Here is an 18,836-nt window from a genome sequence, read left to right as displayed (position 1 = left end):
TTTCTTTGCTACTTCATAAATGTAATTTTGCTACTTTTATGAATTGGGCGACCCCTGTGAGAGGGTCGCTTGACCCCAAAAAGGGTCGTAACCCACAGGTTGAGAACCGCTAGATTATCTGCTCTCAGGAAGTAGAGAGGTTATTACATCAAGGCTACTCAACAGACCTGTTTAGGATCCCAGAGGGGGCCTGGAGGAGAGGGAAGAGTTGGAGCCAAATTCCTGGGTGATGATCTTGAAGAGCATCTTCAGGTTGTTTTTAAAGATATCTTCAGACTATTTAAACACAACTACTCAATGGGAACAAAACTAATTCACATTTTATTTTATTTCTTAAATTTGGAGGTTTTTGAAATTTTAAGTGCTTTTAATTTTTAAAATCAGATTAAATTAACGTACCATAAACTTCCATGAGCACTTTGACCCTGCCTATTGGGTCGCTATGAGTCAGAATCACCAGATGGCAGTGCGTATATTGCGTTTATTTTGAGTAGCATAACAATAATGCCCCTGGAATCAGCAGTCAAAAAATGAAATGGCATATTGCATGTAGTCAAACCTGCCCGAGAAGATCTCTCCAATGGGCTCAGCAGCAAAGTCACCCTGAGGACCGAGGTGCATCTGACTCAAGCCATGGTCTTTTCAATCACCTCATATGCACGTGAACGTTGAACAACGAGTAAGGAACCAACAAAGAACTTACACGAAGTACAAATAATTCATTCTTGAAAGAAGCATAGGCAGAATGTTTGTAGAAGCCAGAAAGGTGAGACTTAGTCTCATGTACTTTAACATTATCAGGCACACGAGTTTCTGGGGAAGACATTGCACTCCTTAAAGTGGAGGGTCCGGGAAAAGAGGAAGAAACACAAGGAGAATGGTTCACACAATGGTTGCAGCAATTGGCTCCAACACAGCAACCATTGTGAGAATGGGACAGGACCACACAGAGTTTCATTCTGTACCACACAGGGTCACTTCCCACCAGAACGCACTCATGTGACAGCTATAAGAACATTGCTTATAGATACAGCAAGGGGGATATGTATGTGTCCAGTGTCATGTTCTACCTGACACTTACAACCCAGTTCTTAACAAAGCCTGGTGAGTCTGGCAATGGGCTTTAGACAACTTGAACATTAAATTCTGTACTTCCAACAAGCAGCCATCTAAGTGAGACATCCACAGTGCACATGGAAGAAGCACACCAGTCTTTAGGATCTAAAGATAACAATAAACATCCAAATATGATGACGGGACACCAATTTGTAGGCGGCTGTGGGAGAACCGTGGAAGCCCAAAGTCCATCTGCAAAGTATGGAGTCAGATTAAGCCTCTGGGAGATTCCCCTGGTCACAGGCAAGGGATGCAGACAGCTTTGCCATCAACAGAGACGATTGTAAACTTGATATTCGTGGACATGGCTATGGTGTCATAGACTTGTTCGGATGACCTCCCTCTTGATCCAACCTGAATTTGCTCTAGAGTTAAATATTTCTCACATATTCCATACAGAAATTTCTTCTCTGGATTTTTAATTACTTTTTTATTGCTAGAGGTCTTTTCTTTTTCACTGTTTTAAATGTTTTATCATTATATTATTTTTTTCCTTTCTGTTTCATTTTCTTTGATTGTCTGTATTGTTTCTGTTAGGTTTGCCAGTTTATGAGGCACAGAAAGTGTGGACGCAGACAGACAATAACGGATGCAATGATTAATCTGGGGCAAAGTGCAGGAGGGCGAGGGAATTGGGGAACAAATCATGAATGTGGAAGGAGGTGGGAGCCCTAGAACTCATTGTGATGAGTTTTAAATAGTGACTTAAGTATGGAAGTGTATTATATGTGAATTTTATATCAATAAATCATTTTGTTGTTGTAAAGTTTTATTTATTATTTTTTAACCATTTCATTTGGAGCTCTTACAGATATTATAAAAGCCCATAATTCAATTAGATCAGGCATAATTGTACAATTGCTACCACCATTAGTTTCAAAGCATTTTCTTTCTTCTTGAACTGTTTGATAGCAGCTCGCCCTTATCCCCTCGCACCCCACTCAACCCCCCAGGAACCCTTATTATTATATTGTATAGTATTATCATTATTATATATATATATATATATATAATATAGTTACCATATATTATACCATCCAATGCTTCTATTCACCTGAAACTCTGTCACTCTTTCCCCTCAAGTAGGATTATATAGTCATCATTTATTTCATCTTCCCCTTACCCCTTTCTCCCCAATCCCTCTTCCTGTACCCTCAGGGAATCATTACTCCCATTACTGTTTCTGAAGAAGTATCTAGCTTGGATTTCATGCATTGAACTATCCAATTATACAAATGAACACACCCAGAACTAAGAAGATTAATGAGGTAAAACAAAACCGTAATAGTAAGGGGAAGAAATATTAAAGAACTAGAGGATAATTAGGTGTTTCGTCAGTGTTATACCACACCCTGGCTTTATCATCCATTCCATCTAGCCTTTCTGTGAGGGACTGTCCAATTATCTTACAGGTGGGTCTGGATCTCCACTTTGTCCATTCTCCTTCATGTCAATTTGATTGCTTGTTTTTGAACTTCTGATACCTATTCCTGTTGAAACCACATGATCACCCAGGCTGGTGTGCTTCTTGCATGTGGGCTTTGTTGCTTCCCTGCTAGATGGCTGATTATTTAGCTTCAAGCTTTTAAGACCTCAGACGCTCTATCTTTTAATAGCCAGGCGCAATCATCTTTCTCCACCACATTGGCTTATGCACCCAATTTGTCTTCTGTGATAGTGTCAGAAAGGTCTCCTACAGTGCCACATTACTAGCACAAACCGTTCTTGTACTGAGATCAGTGTTAAGTAGAGGCCCAAAGTCCATCTGCTTCCTTGTTGTATCTACCTATGTATACATACACAGACAAATACCCCTATCTTTATATTTTATACATTTACATATATATTTATACCTATCTACACTTTTTACTTTCTTCTTCTTTCTCTCTCTCTCTATATATATATAACTCTGTGCTTCTGAGGTACACAATGCCATTAGAGAACAGACCGGATGGACTCTAGATGGAGCATCACTAAGAAAAATGGACTTTATATTAAACTCATTAGAGACAAAAGGAATGGGAATATCCCCTTGAACTCTAAGCTGAAATGCCCTACTTGAAAACGAAGCAGACGGTTGATATCCCCTGGTTAAGGAATGGGTGGTCTTTGGATTTGGCTGGTTCTGACCTATTGTTTTGAGGGTGCCCCCAAAATGGCCACCAGGACCAATCTGTATTTGCTTTGTTACACGTTCCGTCTGCCTTCGTGTGACAAGTGTCAGTCTACCAGGAGTGGTTCTGCCCTCATCAGTGAGACTTACTGAAAGTAGTGCCACGATCAAGGGTTCATGAGGGAGGGAGGGCCAGGGAGGGAGCGGAAAAAATGAGGAGCTGACTCCAAGGGCTCAACTAGAAAGAAGATGTTTTGAAAATGATGATGGCAATGTACAAATGTACTTGAGACAATCGATGTATGTGTGCATTGTGATAAATAAGAGTTGTACGAGCCCCCAATAAAATGCTTTTTTAAACACAAATAAATAAAATGTGATTTGTGTGTGTGTTAAGCTTAGTAAGATTTAAATATTCCCTTAATCAATGAAGGACAACCCTAATTTACTAATCAGAGCAATTGTATAATTTGCTGTTAGAAATTTTGATATTGGAACAAATGGTTCTTGCATAGTCCTTCGAAAATGGATGTGGGCTAAAATCATCTTTGAAATAAAATCTAATTTCTTTGAAAAAAAGAATTATCTTATCAATAGTTGATTAAAACCCCATGGAGGTGATTTATAATATATAGGGACTGCTAAAGGGATAAACCAATCTGTCTTAGACGATGTAGGGGCAGAGCACTCCTCAGAAGCAAAGATGGTAAGGCTTTGTCTGACATACACTGGACATCTTATCAAGATGGACCCGTGCAGAGAGACGTGGAGAAGGACAGCATGCTTGGTAAAGTGGAGGGGCAGCAAAAAGAAGAAGGACCCTGTCGATACAGAGGATTGAAGCATGTCCCTCTCACACTGGGAAGGCTCACAGCTATCTAAAAGTTTCCTTCAGGAAATAATTCCTCCATGTGGGCTTACTTAGAGTGGAGATATGTGTACATTATCATTTGGGGAGTTCTTAAGTTCTTACTTCTAAACTACAGAATGTCATTCAAGGTCCACGCTGAGAGCGGTGAAAAGTCAACTTCCTCATTGAATCCAAGTCAGAATCACGGTTCTGAGCGGGCTGTGTCCAATGCACAGATGGTGTTACAGTGTTTCTCTTCCTCCCATTAGCGCCAAGGCCCTAGCAGAATTCATCCATTCATTGACTTTATTTATAGGTTTACTCTAATTGCTCCTAATGTTCACCACGTGTGGGTACTCTATTCCACGAGGCTGCTCATGACCGGGGGTAAACTCCAGCGCAGCTTCCAGGCGGTTTGGCATGCTTCCCTGAAATAATATGTACTCTTGTGAGACTGTAGAACCTGAAACTTTTCACCTGGAAACACCCGTAATCCAAAACAGATAAACCCCTCAGGACCAATAATGACAGTAGTAATTCCAGGAGGGGAAGGGGAAGGCCAGAGGTGAAAGGGGAAACCGATCACATATAACCCCTCGCTGCAGGACGGACAACAGAAAAGTGGGTGAAGGGAGACATCGGTCAGTGTAAGACATGAAAAAAAATAATGATTTATAAATTATCAGGGCTTTGTGAAGGAGGGAGGGTGAGGGAGGGAGGGGAAAATGAGGAGCTGATACCAAGGGCTCAATTAGAAAGAAAATGTTTGGAAAATGATGATGGCAACAAATGTACAAATGTGCTTGACACAATGGATGTATGTATTGTGATAAGAGCTGTATAAGCCCAAAATAAAATGATTTTTAAAAAAGAAATAAATAGGAACTGATACCAAGGGCTCAAACAGAAAGAAAATAGTTTGAAAATGATGATGGCAACATATGTACAAATGTGCTTGATACCATTTATGTATGGATTGTGATAAGAGCTATAAGAGCCCCCAATAAAATGATTTATTAATATTAAAAAAAACTCGCTTGTCTTACAAAGCAGGCTTCGGCATGGAATCTTTCTCGTGCAAAGCCAAGAACTGAGGGATTACCCACTGGAGAAACCTCACACTGCCATATACCAGCAGGTAATTGCTCTGAATCTATTCCAGGTTCCGCTGCGTGGATGCAGATGCACTGCAACACCAAGTGGTACACAAAGCAGACCTGCTCTGTCAACGGTTCTCATCTGTATGCTCTGGGGGGTGGGGGGGTGGATCACTGCGCCTTTCTTCCAGGGCGCCGCGGAGAGCATTCAAACCAAGCCACCGAGTGCAAACCCTCTCAGTTCTCCATGACTCTCCTGATCTCCCAGAGCTCCATCTCTGGGTGTCGTTGGGGAAATGAGAATTTGTGGAGGATTTACAAGGTGTGTCGAAGGGTCAGTAGTGGGACTAAGAGCCAGGAGGGGCTGGGTTTCTCCTCACAGAGCTGAGTAGTGACCATGGCTGCTACCTCCCAGGTCAAGCATGAGTCCAGACACTCAGGAAACAAGCATGGATGATCTGGTGCTTCCCACGACAACGCTGACCCTGCACTGTGGGAACTTCCTTTTCTGATCCTTCCCTTCCTCCCAGGGAACTTAGCTGAAACAAGAAGAAATACGGTCTGAGGGTGTTAGATTCCTCCCTGGATAACTGCCCATTGTTGACCCTTCCCTTCACACTCAGGGCAAGAGCTCAGGGGAAGGCCTGGAACCTCCCAGTCAGAAACTGGGGCTCGTCCCACCTTGCTAGGAAGGGTTGACAAGGGCGTCACCTTCATGTTCATGTTCTCAGGTGTTCTGCGCCTGTCCTTATAGTTCAACCAATTCCTCCAAGTAGGTTTGCTTTCTGGATCTGTACAAGAGCCCAAACACACGTGTTTATTATGATCACTGATAGTGCAGCTCAGGAATGAGCACGTGGCCAAACAAGAATGGTATATCTCCTCTGCATGTGTTCAGGGACCTGGGCTAGGTAGGCTCAGCTCATGGATATGGCTAGAATAATCGGGAAGCTTTTCTATGTATATGGCAAGGGGTATGGGCTATGAGCTGGCACCATAGGGGACCTGTGGGATAGAAGTGCAATGTGTGCCCTTGCTTTGTAGCCTCTCTGAGGGACAAGTTAGGGCTTCCTCTTAGAGTTGAGGCTGGATTTCAAAAATGGGCATTCCAAAAGAGCAAGATGCAAGTCCAGAGAATTTGTGAGATGTAGCCTAAGAATTCACAGAGCATCACTTGACCCTTAGTCACAGGCTGTCAAGGTTCAGGAGGAGGGATCATCCACCCACCCCTGCATGAAAAGAGTACCACAGAGCAAGGGGCTGGGGATACCATTGAGGCCATCCCTGGCCCATACAGTCCGCTATCTTTCTAAAGAGGGGCTGCGGTTAGAACGATGATGCTACCTGGAAGCCTCTGGTCAGCCCCTTGTCAAGATCACTGAGTGGAACGTCTCTCGGAATAAGGACAATAATAAAAGCTAGAATAACAGATTCTCAACTGGAAGAGGAACACTTGTCTAGGGCGTCGCCTTTGGTTCATCCACCCTCATCCAAACATACAGTTATCTGAGGGGAGGAGACAGGGGCTGCAGGAGTACAGAAACGAAGCCTCTGAGAAATGCCTGGAGTGAGGTTAGGCCCAGAGAAGGAAGTGCTCAGAGATGAGAGGCTCAGGTCACCATGGTGTGGGCTGCACATGGTCATTCCGAAGAGGGGAAGTAGGCACCTTCTTGGTGTGTGCCTATTTACCACTATCCATACCCCAGAGCTGACCATATACATGTGGGGCCCTCCTCCTGGCTGTGTTTCTGGTCTCCTGCTCTCCCTCAAAGACCTCTTCCAGTCCCCAAGCAGCAGGCTTCCTCCTCCTCAAAGATGAAAACCACATCTCTCACCAGGGCTTCACTGCTTGCCCAATCAAAGCTACTTCCCCTGCAAGAAGCAGATGAAGGAGCTCCCCCTAATCTGGGCAAGGACTGGGCAAACCCAGGAGCCTTAAATAGACAATGATGTGGGTTCCTCTTACTAAGCACTGACACTACACCAGTCTGGAACCTGGGTCCCTGCGACTTCCATCATTTGCGGTGTTGGCTCGCAACATTCCAACCTCTGCACTCCAAGTATGTAGCTCATCTGAGCCCTGATGTTGGGCTGATACACGAGACCAAACACACCATCCAGCATCACAAGGTTGTGGGACACTAGCCCTCACCCCACACATGTCCCAGGGCTCTTGTGGGATGAAGCACCACCAGCATTCCTAAGACACCCCATATGCCCAAGAAGAACCAGCAGAGGCACGCATAGAGTTGGCCGAGTCTTGTCCCATATCTTTGCAACGTGACACCCTTATTTCCATAACCTCTTGCATATCTTTGCAACGTGACACCCTTATTTCCATAACCTCTTGCATTTTGCATGAGTTCTGTTTCAAAGTCGCAGAAAAAGGAACTCCCACATTCCCACAGCCCTCTCCTCTCATCACAGACACTCCCTCTGACATCACGAGAGAAGACTGTATTCTCTCCACGCAGCAGACTCCAGGATCCACAACATGGTCACCAAGCAAGCTCCAAGGGCCTCCACGATGCTCCTCCCAGCTCCCCAGTCCTGCCTGCCTCTCTCTTCCTTGCTGCTGCCTCTACTGCTGGGAGTCCAGGGTGAGTGTGGCCTCCCTCGGGCACCAGTGGAAGGAGGGCTCACCTGAGCGTGAGCTTCACGGAGATAGCTGCCCTCCTTGTCTCCAGGTCTCCTGCTGTGACTCTGCTTCTGAAATGACCTCACAGTCAGCAGGCCTTTCTCCTCTGCCTCGTCCTCTTTCAGACATTTTCTTCAAAGGGTGCTTTGATACTACGAATTCCTCAGGACATTTCCCAGAAGTCTTGTTTCTGCTCTGGGGAAGTCATGCAGCTGCCAGGGATCCTGTCCTCTCCCACACAGGACTTTGGTGACTTGATCTGACGGGGGTTGCAGTCCTTTATCCACGTTTCCACATCTCTTGCAGAATCACCGGGGGTGTCAGGCTGCCATGGATGGAGGCACGGGAGGTGTTTCAGAAGAAAGTGTTGACAATCTACATCTGTAAAATCACAGTCCTTAAAACCTTATGCAGCCGGGAGGGTGGAGGGACGGTGAGTGACAAAGAGGGAACAGATTACAAGGTCTACATATAACCTCCTCCCTGGGGGACAGACAGCAGAGAAGTGGGTGAGGGAGACGTAGGACAGTGTAAAATATGACAAAATAATAATAATTTATAAATTATCAAGGGTTTGGGGGGAGGGGAGTGGGGAAAGAGGGGGAAAATGAGGAGCTGATACCAAGGGTCCAAGTAAAAAGCAGGTGTTCTGAGAATGATGATGGCAAAATATGTATGAATGTGCTGGGCACAATTGATGTGTGTATGGATTGTGATAAGAGTTGTATGAGCCCCTAATAAAATGATTTTTAAAAATCATATGCAGCTTTGGGGCCAGTTAATGGAGGAACTAATTATCTCAATCAGAACAAGGCTAGAGGCTAAATGGGGAGCAGATCATCAATTCCTCATACCCAAGCTGTAATTGAAGCTAGAGAGTTTGAAAATAAGTCCACCATGGTCAAAGTGTGACTTGTATACATTCTTTAAGAATTCATAGACTCTCTCAAGAATAGATCTGACTTCCTGAAGACAAAGTGGGTGCATAAGCAAATGTGGTGAAGAAAGCTGATGGTGCCCAACTATCAAAAGATATAGCGTCTGGGGTCTTCAAGGCCTGAAGATAAACAAGGGGCCATCTAGCTGAGAAGCAACAAAGCCCACACGGAAGAAGCACACCAGCCTGTGCGATCACAAGGTGTTGATAGAATCAGGTATCAGGCATCAAAGACCCAGAATAAAAAAGCATATCATTGTGAATGAGGGGGACTGTGGAGTGGAGACCCAAAGCCCATCTGTAGGCAAGTGGACATCCCCTTACTGAAGGGTCGTGGGGAGGAGACTAGCCAGTCAGGGTGCAGTATAGCACCAATGAAACACACAACTTTCCTCTAGTTCTTTAATGCTACCCTCCCCCCCACCCCCCACTATCATGACCTCAATTCTATCTTAAAAATTTGGCTAGACCAGATCATGTACACGGGTACAGATAACAGCTGGAAACACAGGGAATCCATGTCAGATAAACTCAGGACCAATATTGAGAGTAGTGATACCACCCACCACCCCAGGTGGATGGACAACAGAAAAAGGGGTGAAGGAAAACATCGGTCAGTGTAAGACATGGAAAAGTAATAATAATTATCAAGGGTTTCGTGAAGGAGGGAGAGTGGGGAAGGGAAGGGAAAAATGAGGAGCTGATACCAGGGGCTCAAGTAGAAAGAAAATGTTTTGAAAATGATGATGGCAACAAATGTACAAACGTGCTTGACACAATGGATGTATGTATGCATTGTGATAAGAGTTACACCAGCCCCCAATAAAATGATTTTTTAAAAGAGAGAGAGAAAAAAGATGCTCAGCCTCATTTCTAACCAAGAAAATGAAAATTGAAAAAGCAATGAGGTATAATGTTTTACCTGCCAGATTGGCAAATATTTAAAAGTGTGATGTTGCCAAGACTTTGAACAGTAGTAGAGAAATCTTTATTTTTCAAACACTGCCTACAGGGTGGCCATGAATCAGAAATGACTCGATGGCAGTTTTAGATTTTGAGAATGTAAAGCAGTATTACTATTTATAAATACAACATTTAAAATGTCCTCTTTAGGGAAGCAATTTGTATCTCCCTATTTGCCCTAGAAAATATTTCACATATGCACAATAAAGCATCTGCAAGAGTGACAACACAAAAAAAGTTCAAATGTGCTTGACACAATGGATGGGTGGATTGTGATAAGAATTGGACGAGCCCCCAATAAAATAATAAAATAATTTAAAAAGAATAGATCTGACACATTGGAATGAAGACCAGATAAGATTGGAAATGAAGTCAAACACATCATACATGTGTTTGACAATGATCATTTTAAAAGTGAGAGAGGGGAAAGGAAGGCAGAAGAAATTCTGAAACTTGTTGAGAGCTATTGCTTTTAGGTGTTATGTTAGGTTCCTGGATTGGGGGCCCCCAGTTCTCTGCTTCACTACTGAAAGAATTCACAGACTGAAGACCTTTTGTAATCCAAGTGAGTTTTTATGAAGGAAAGGGAATATTTCAGGTATTACAATCTCGAAAGGTACATGCCAGGCAGCACGGACCCACGCGGGGTTCGGAACTGAGTGTGAAAAGCCACGTGGAAAGTCTACCAGAGTTGGTAGCATAAAACCCACACATGTAGACCTGGGGAATCCCTAGAGGCCAAGAGGGCGGGCAGGCCTGTGCTACCTGCCTCTATTCTATCCTGCCCCTCTGGTGGGGGAGGCGTGGTTGAGGCAGTTGACTGATTTCATTGGCTGACTTAGACACACCTGTGTGATGCCCGGTGCCTAGGTTGTAGCTTTAGGCTTAGGTTTCACCTGCGCTCCGGGTCTTAGTCTGCACATGCCCAGTTCTGAATTTCACCACAGGTGTACAATGGCTGCCTGATTTCTTTCCAATCCCATTGCTGTGGCCCTTTGCAGGCATTGAAGAGACACCGCCCCCCACCACCCAGCGCTTTTGTCCCTAATCTAGCTACCTAATGGTTTCAACGACAACACAGAAAAACAACGTCTAACAGAACGACACACCACAAGTCCTGTGCCATCGTCACAATGATTTCTGTGCTTGAGCCCATTGTTAAATCCTCTGTGTCCAGAGCCTTCCTTCTTCCTCGGCCCCTCTACTTTCCCCACCAGATGTCCTTCCCTGGGACTGGTCGCCCTTGATAAAGCGTCCAAAGGACATCAGACAAAGTCCTACAATCCCTGCTGCTAAGGAGCATTCTAGCTGTACTCCTTCCAAGAAGCATTTGTTTGCTCTTTTGGCAGTCTGTGGTACATTCAATACTCTTTACCAGCGCCATGATTCAAATGCATCAATTCTTGTTCTGTCTTCCTTATGTTGGATCTAACTCCCATTACATATGAGGTGATTGAGAGACCAGGGTTTGGGTCAGGTGCACCTCAGTCCTCAGAGTGACATCCTTGTCTGCAACACTGTAAGAGGTCTGGTGCAGCAGCTTTACCCAATGCAATGTGCCGTTTGATTCCTTGTCTGCTGCATCCACGAGCCTTGGTTGTGAATCAAAGCAAGATGGAATCCTTGAAAACTTCAATCCTTTTTCTGTTTATCATGATGTTACCTATGATCCGGTTGTGAGTAACTTGGTTTTCTTTACACTGAGTTCTAACACATACTGAAAGCTACATACTTTGATCTTCATCAGCAAGTTCTTCAAAACCTCCTCACTTTCAGCAGACAAGGTTGTGTCATCTGCATATTGCAGGTTGTTAATATGCTTTCCTCCAATCCTAGCACCTCATTCTTCTTCATAAATTCCAGCTTCTATTTTTATTTCCTAAGCATTGATTAAGACTGTGAGCAGATGCAACCTTAATGCACACCTTTCTTGATGTTTACCCATGCAGAATGTTCTTGTTCTGTGTTCATACCACTTCCTCCTGATCAATGCCTAGGCTCTGCATGAGCACCATCAAATGTTATGGTATTCCCATTCTTCCCAAAACTATCCAGAGTCTGTTATGACTCATGATGTCGAATGTTTTGGTAGCGTCAATAAAACACAAGTAAACATCTTTCTGGTGTTCTCTGTGTTCAGCCATAAACCACTGGTCATCAGCAATGCTGGATTCTGTTCCATGTCCTCATCTCCACTCAGCCTGAACTTCGAGTAGGTCCTGGTCAATGTACTGCTACAGCAGCCATTCTTGGGTGATCTCCCCCAAAATTTTACCTGCATGTGATACTAATGATATCGTTCTATAATTTTTGCATTCTGTTGGGTCCCCTGTTTTAAGTGGGTCGAAATATGGATCTCTTCCATTCCATTGGCCAAATGAATGCCTTCCAAATTTCTTAGCATAGAGGAGTGAGTGTTTCCAGTGCTTCATAAGGTTCTGAAAACTGTTCAGTAGGAAATCTGTCTATTACTGGAGTGTTGTATTCACCAAATGCCTTCAGAGCCGGCTAGACCACTTCCTTCAGTAGCATTGGTTCTTGGTCATATGCTGTTGCTCGAAGTGGCTGAATGTCCACTACTTCTTTATGACACAGTGTTTCTGTGGTTTTTTTACATCTACTTTCAATACTCCCTGCAGTGTTCAATATTTTGCCCATACAATATTTCAATGCTGTGATTCAAGGCTTTAATTTTTCTTCTTTAGATCTTTCCGTTTAAGTTTTCTGAATCCAGGCATATGCACATTTGCATGTTTAGTACTCAACCTATCAAATCAGTTTTCAAAATTCAGGTGGGATATACTCTAGTTCGCATATTGGCTCTCTTGGGTTTTGTTTTAATTTTCTTCAGTTGCAACTTGAACTGAGATCTGAGTGATAATTGACACGCCTCACAGTCAGCCCTGACCTCATTTTTGCTGCTTGTATTGAGCTTTCCCCTCGTTGCTTCCCACAGCTGTAGTCAATTGGTTTCTGTTATTCCATTTGGAGAAGTCAGTGTGCATAGTTGCTATTTGCGTTGTTGAAGTCTATATTAGTGATGAGGGAGTCATCAGTCTTGCACAATGTTACCATGTGATCTCCAGATGACTTTCTGTCAGGAAGGACATATTTTCTAACTACTGCTCCTACTCTTGGTTTCCAACATTGGTATTCCATCAACAAAAAGTATCAGTGCATCCTGACTGCCTGTTTGAACAATTTCAAACTGAAGACATTGGTCAAAGTCTTCCATTTCTTCATGCCTCGCTTTTGGATGGTGCATCAAATTGAATAATAATTGTATAACCTGTAATTCCTGGTATTCAGGTAGATATTATTCTGCCACAGGCAGCATTAAACTTCAAGATAGACCGTGAAGTGCCCTATGTGATGATGGATATGATGCCATTTCTTATAAATGTTTTTATTTCTGCCAATGTTAGCCATATGAATGTGTGACTTAAAGTGTTAAGTGATGCAGGAAGCGTCAAAAGACGAAGGATTACCGGTGACTTATTTCCAAGCTATTTACTCAAATAAACAGAGTCACATACCAAAGAAGATGGAAAGAATACACACAAAAAAACACACAAATAATCAGTATACCGAGGAGAACCAGTCAACATTCAAGAGACAAAAACCAGTCCATGTCCAAGAGCCAATGGAAATGAAGGGAAAGTCATGCTGCACTGAAAGCATGAATGAACAACAAGGCTTCAGGAATGGACGGAACATCGATGGAAAGGTTTCAACCAGCTGAGGAACCCTGGATACACTCGATTGGCTATGCTGTGAAATTTGGAACATAACAACTTGGTCAACTACAGGAAGAGACTGATGTTAGTGCCCATTTCAAAATAGGTAACCCAACAGAACGCAAATTATGGAGCACTATCATGAATCTCAGAAGCAAGTGAAATCTTGCTGAAGATCCTTCAACAAGGGTTGCAGCAGGACATGGGCAGCAAGCTGACAGAGACTCAAGTCAGATCCAGAAGAGGATTGGAACAAGGCATGACATTGCTGATATCAATGACCTTGGCTGAGAGCAGAGAATGGGAGACAGCTGTTACTTGACTGTACGGACTCTGCAAAGCGTTCAGCTGAGTAGACTGTCACCAGCTACGTATAACCTTGAGAAGAAGTAGATTCCAGAACATGTCATTGAACTCATGTGAAACTTGTTCAGGGATCAAGAGGCAGTTGTGCAAACTGAACAGAGAGAACACGGCACAGTGTAAAATCCAGGAAACATGTATCAAGGTAGCATCGTATCACCATATTTAATCAAACTATCTACTGAGCAAGTAATTACAGAAGCTGGATTATATGAAGAAGAACACAATGTGCAGATGACAGAACCTTGCTTGCTGTGAGTGAGGAGGTTTGGGAGAACTTGTTGGTGAAGCTCACATCTTGAAGCCTTCAGTAGGCATTACAACTCAAGGTAAAGCAAACCTAATTCCTCACAGCTGGACCAACAGGTAATAATAGCATGATATATAAAGGTAACATCATGAGAAGTAAAGAAAAGATTAAAGTTGTCAAGATTTCATCTTGCTCCATCACACAATCAGTGCTCCTCCTTACAGCGGTGCCAGGGTCAAGGACACATTGACTTGAGGAAACAGGCTGCATGAGACCTCTTAAGGCTGGTGACAAACAAGGGTTTCCATTTGAGGACTACAGTGCCCTTGATCCAGGCCATAGTATCCTCAATCACCTCATGCTTATGTGAACATTGGACACTGAATAAGAAAGACAGTGGAAGAGTTGATGCATTTGAATTAGGGTGCTGGCAAAAATTATTGAAATATCATGGAACAAAAAGATCTGTCTTAAAGCAAGCACAGTCGGTCTGCTCTTTCAAGGCAAGGATGGCAAGTCTTTGTCTCATGGAATTTGGCATGTTACCAGGAGAGATTATTCCATGGGAATAAGACATCATGCTTGGTAAAGTTGTTGGACAGTGTGGCAGTTACATAATCTGCTGTTGATTTGTTTCTTCAGAGTGAGTGGGGTGGAGTTTAGTCTGTCAATCAGGTTGCAGCTTGATGACCTCATTTGGAGGCACTAAGGAGACAAATAGCTCTCTGGAGGCGGGACACACATTCAATCCCTGCAAGACATGACTGGCGACAAGCCTGATGGGGCTATGCTGAAGCAGCCAGAGCCCTGGGAGCTGGAGGAGCCATGTGGACACCCACGCCAGCACTGAGATCCTTCTACCACCACTGGATCCACAAGACTTTCCACCCACTGGTCTGTGATCTTCCTATATTCAGCATTATTGCATGACTGTGTGAGTCTAAAGAGGAATTTGTGGACTAGTATTGGCCATATGGGCTTATATTGGACTTATGGACTTGATCTGGACTGGACTGGGCTGTTTTCTCAGTATTCAATTGCTCTCATATATAAAGCTATATACACACACACACACATATATATAAGTCTCACTGGGCTGTTTCCTCAGTATTCAATTGCTCTCATATATAAAGATATATATATCTCCCAGGATTTGCTTCTCTAATCTACAAGAACTAACACAAGCAGTGAGAAACAGGAAGACTCTCTCTTGAACAAGACAGGATGAACAGACCCAGTGGCTGCAACAATGGGCTCAAGCGTTGTGAGGTTGGTGCAGACTGGGCTCAGCTGTGTGTTTTGTTCATGTGGTCGCTGTGAGTCAGAATCGACACGATGGCACCTGTGGGAAACTGAGGACTGGGAAGAGAGTGTATGCGGAGAAGTTCTTTATTCTCATAATTAAGAAGCCTGGGAGGCCAGGATTCTGGGTGGAGGGAGACCTTCATACTTGTGAGTTGCAGATGAGTCCCAGTAACATTCTCATAATTAAACATCATCCCCACATGGGGTGGAGGGGGGATCATCCCCACAGTAGCCTCCTATAATCAGTGCTACCTTAAAGTTACCTCTTGCAAGCACATGGCTGATTGCCATCTGGCCCACAGCTTTAGCTATAGGAGCAGACCTGATGCTATTGCTCTCCCTGCTAAAGGGACAGTCACTCCCCCTTTCCTGCCCCAACTGGTGTTAGTTACTCCCCCAATGAACTCAGGAACCTCTAGGGTTAGGGTACTGCGCACTTTGTTACGAATGTGGTTACCTGTACTTCAATGGGCTTGCATGCTCCAAGACTATATAAGTTGGTAGAAGAATACATTTTCCCCTCTCTCCCACTCAGACCTGGTTCCTGATGCCATAGAGGAGTTGAGCACCCCCAAATTCTTGTCTGCCTCTTAATTTCTTCCCTTTAATTACACAACCGTCCCTTAGGACCCATCCGGATGCAGGCTGGACCCACAGGCACCCAACAACAATACACTGTGGCTTTACACTCTTGCGGGCTGGATACGTGAGCTGAAGCCCAGGGGGTGTGATTTACTTGTCCATCTGGGACTCGTCAATGTGGCCACTGTCTGCCTCTAGGCCTTTCTGTCCAGAGCCATGCTCAAGCCTCAGAAGTTGAACAGGGCCTGAGAGAGCAGGTTCTTCTCCAGCCCCCTGACACATCCATGAAATTAAGCCCCACAGATAGGAGGGAGAGACCACCCTCGCCCAGCAGCCCCATGGCAGACCTGGTGGATCATCCTCCAGTGTACATCCCTGCCTGTGTGTCCTCCTCTCTTCCTCACAGTCAGCCAGCATCCGGAGAGACCTCATCCTATTTTACAGATCAGGATAAGGGGCTTCTGCCTGGGGGCTTCCGAAAGCTACAGCGGTAGTGTGAGTTAAGCTTATTTGCTTTTTCACTCACTTTGCTTTCATTATTGTGGTCACTTTAATGACAAATATTCACTCAAATACTCTTGAGGGACCACTAAATACAAAGACTGGTTCTAATCAGCGGTCCTCAACCTGAGGGTCGAGACCCCTTTGGGGGTCAAATGGCCTTTTCACATGGGTCACCCAACTCATAAGAGTAGCAAAATGACAGTGATGAAGTAGCAATGACAATAACTTTATGGTTGGGGTCCCCACCACATGAGGAACTGTATGAAAGGGTCTCGGCATCAGGAAGGTGGAGAACCTCTGGTTTGGATGTTGACGGTCAACCATGAACGTGACTTTGTAGTGGGAAGCAAAAGACAGAGCCAACCCTCGGAGAGGCACGTGCCAGGAAGGACAAGGAGCAGGATGACGGAACAGACACCTGGGGGGACAGGGCTGGAGCCCCAAAGAGAAGCAGAGGCCTGACCTAACCTGAGGGAGCACCCTGGACATCCGGGGAAACGGCAGGTCTTGCAAAAGGAGCAGCAGATGCAAAGGCGCTGAAGCCAACCTCATCAGGCATGTTCTCAGAGCACTTGTGTGGCTGGGGGCGTGCGGGTTCGGAGGGCCCTCAGGGGAAGCCCTAGAGAAGCTGCTGCAGGACCAGTGAGGAGGGGGAGCATGTGAGGCTGGGGAGGAGAAGACACAGGAAGAGGGACAGGGGATGAGATCTGTCCTCGGCCACAGGAATTGCCCAGTGAGGACACACTGGGATCCCTGGGTCTACCCTCTGTCGGGCACCAGGAGGGCAAGGCAGCGCCCACATGCTGGACACACATCCACAAGGTCTCTCTCCTGCCCAGGTCAGAATGAGGGCTGCTCAGGGCATCTGCTGTCGTCCTGATGGCTGTGCATGGCAGAGGTGCCAGCTCCGGACAGGACTCGCCAAGGTCACATCGAGGGGCAGTGAGCAACTCCGATGGCTGCAGGTCTGCCACCAACTCCGCTACATCTCCACCCGCCTTCCTGTCTCCGTCTGCGCTCTCCTCTCTCTACCTCTGTCTCTTTCTACTTCTCTCTCTTTCCCTCTGGGGTCTCCTTTGAACTTAGTTCCTCCCTCTCCTTGTGGTCTCTCTCTCTCCATTTCCCACCCCACCCTCCGCTCTCCCCACTTTGTTCGCAGTCAGGCTCTGGGCTGGTCTCAGAGGTCCCTGCACATCTCACATCAGCATCTTCCTATGAGGTCATCGTCCTGCCCGAGACCTCCCCTCAGCCCCCACACTCCTCTGCCAGCTCCCTGTCTCCTGTCTGCAAGACACCTGTGACCTGGGCCCCAAGCTGCTCCTCACTGACCAGGGAGCCCTGGAAAACTAGACCAAATGCAGCACCCTTGGGTCCCACAGCCTGTTTCACTGGAGCCTGGCCTCCAGGAGCATCGGCAGGGCTGGTGGGTGACAGCTTAACAGCAGCCCCTCCCTCTCAGTCACTGTTGGCATTGTGACAAGAAGCCTCCCCGTGCCCAGCCAGGTGCTCGGGGACTTCTGTGTGTTTTCCTGTGTCCTTTTCAGGACAGAGCAGGGGTGGGGGCATCAACCCATCTCCTAGAGGAGGAAACCTCACTCAGAACCCACCGAGAAGCTGGTTCACATGGGAATGAGGGTCCAGCCAGGTTCCCAGTCAGGCTCCAGAGGCAACCTCTTCCTTTGATTCAGCCTCTGCCTCACATGTATTTAGTCCCCAGGAAAGTCCAGGTGGGGTCAGAGGGGCCATGTCCCAGAAGAGGAAGGGGAGGCTCACAGCAGGGAGGACGAAGGCCCTTTGCAGGGCTCCTTCTCCTGAGCACCCCTCTGACCCACTCAGTCACTGAGCGATGCACGGGGTTACAACCTACAGGATCCCCTGCCTCTCCCCACTGCTCCACAGCCTAGATGCCAACTGCTGACCCTGACTCCCTGCTGGGCTCTGCCTCCTGGGCCAGGCCACACACAGAACCTGAGCTCCTGCCCCAGCACAGAACCCCACCCCCAAACACACACACACACACACACACACACACACATACACACACACACACACACACACACACACACACACAATCTGTGTCCTTTCTGGAAAACACCAGGACCCTGGCCTCTTGGTATCAAGATGTGGACTCACAGCCCAGCTGAGACACGGGTCATCCCCAAAGGGACACAGGTCTGCACAAGCTGACACCATACCCACTCTCTGCCTGCACATTGCCCCCTATGTGCCTCAGGTTCCCTGTTTGCCTGGCAGCTCACCATGTAGGCTCGTGGTGAGGATGCGTGAGATAGTCCAGGGAAGGAGCTGAGCACACGGCGGGGTGGGGCTTGCTCAGAGTGGGTTGTTGCTGACCGACGCTGGAGCTCACAGACAGGTCCGCA

The 18,836-nt window shown here is 45.8% G+C and overlaps 1 protein-coding gene across 1 annotated transcript in view; it reads left to right on the top strand.

The window, feature by feature from the left end:
• LOC115871318 (signal-regulatory protein beta-1-like) overlaps nucleotides 1-1,735 on the top strand; it is a 39,321-nt gene extending 37,586 nt beyond the window's left edge. Inside the window, 1 exon segment of the mRNA XM_045295529.1 lies at nucleotides 1,654-1,735. The gene's annotated coding sequence lies outside the window, so the exon portion shown is untranslated.
• Nucleotides 1,736-18,836: the final 17,101 nt, after the last annotated feature.

Source organism: Echinops telfairi, unplaced genomic scaffold (genome assembly GCF_000313985.2).
Source record: "Echinops telfairi isolate 266 unplaced genomic scaffold, ASM31398v2 ScPeMD7_5592;HRSCAF=6446, whole genome shotgun sequence".
Lineage (NCBI taxonomy): Eukaryota > Metazoa > Chordata > Mammalia > Afrosoricida > Tenrecidae > Echinops > Echinops telfairi.
Note: the sequence above shows the minus strand (reverse complement) of the source record. Positions and strands in the feature narration are given on the sequence as shown.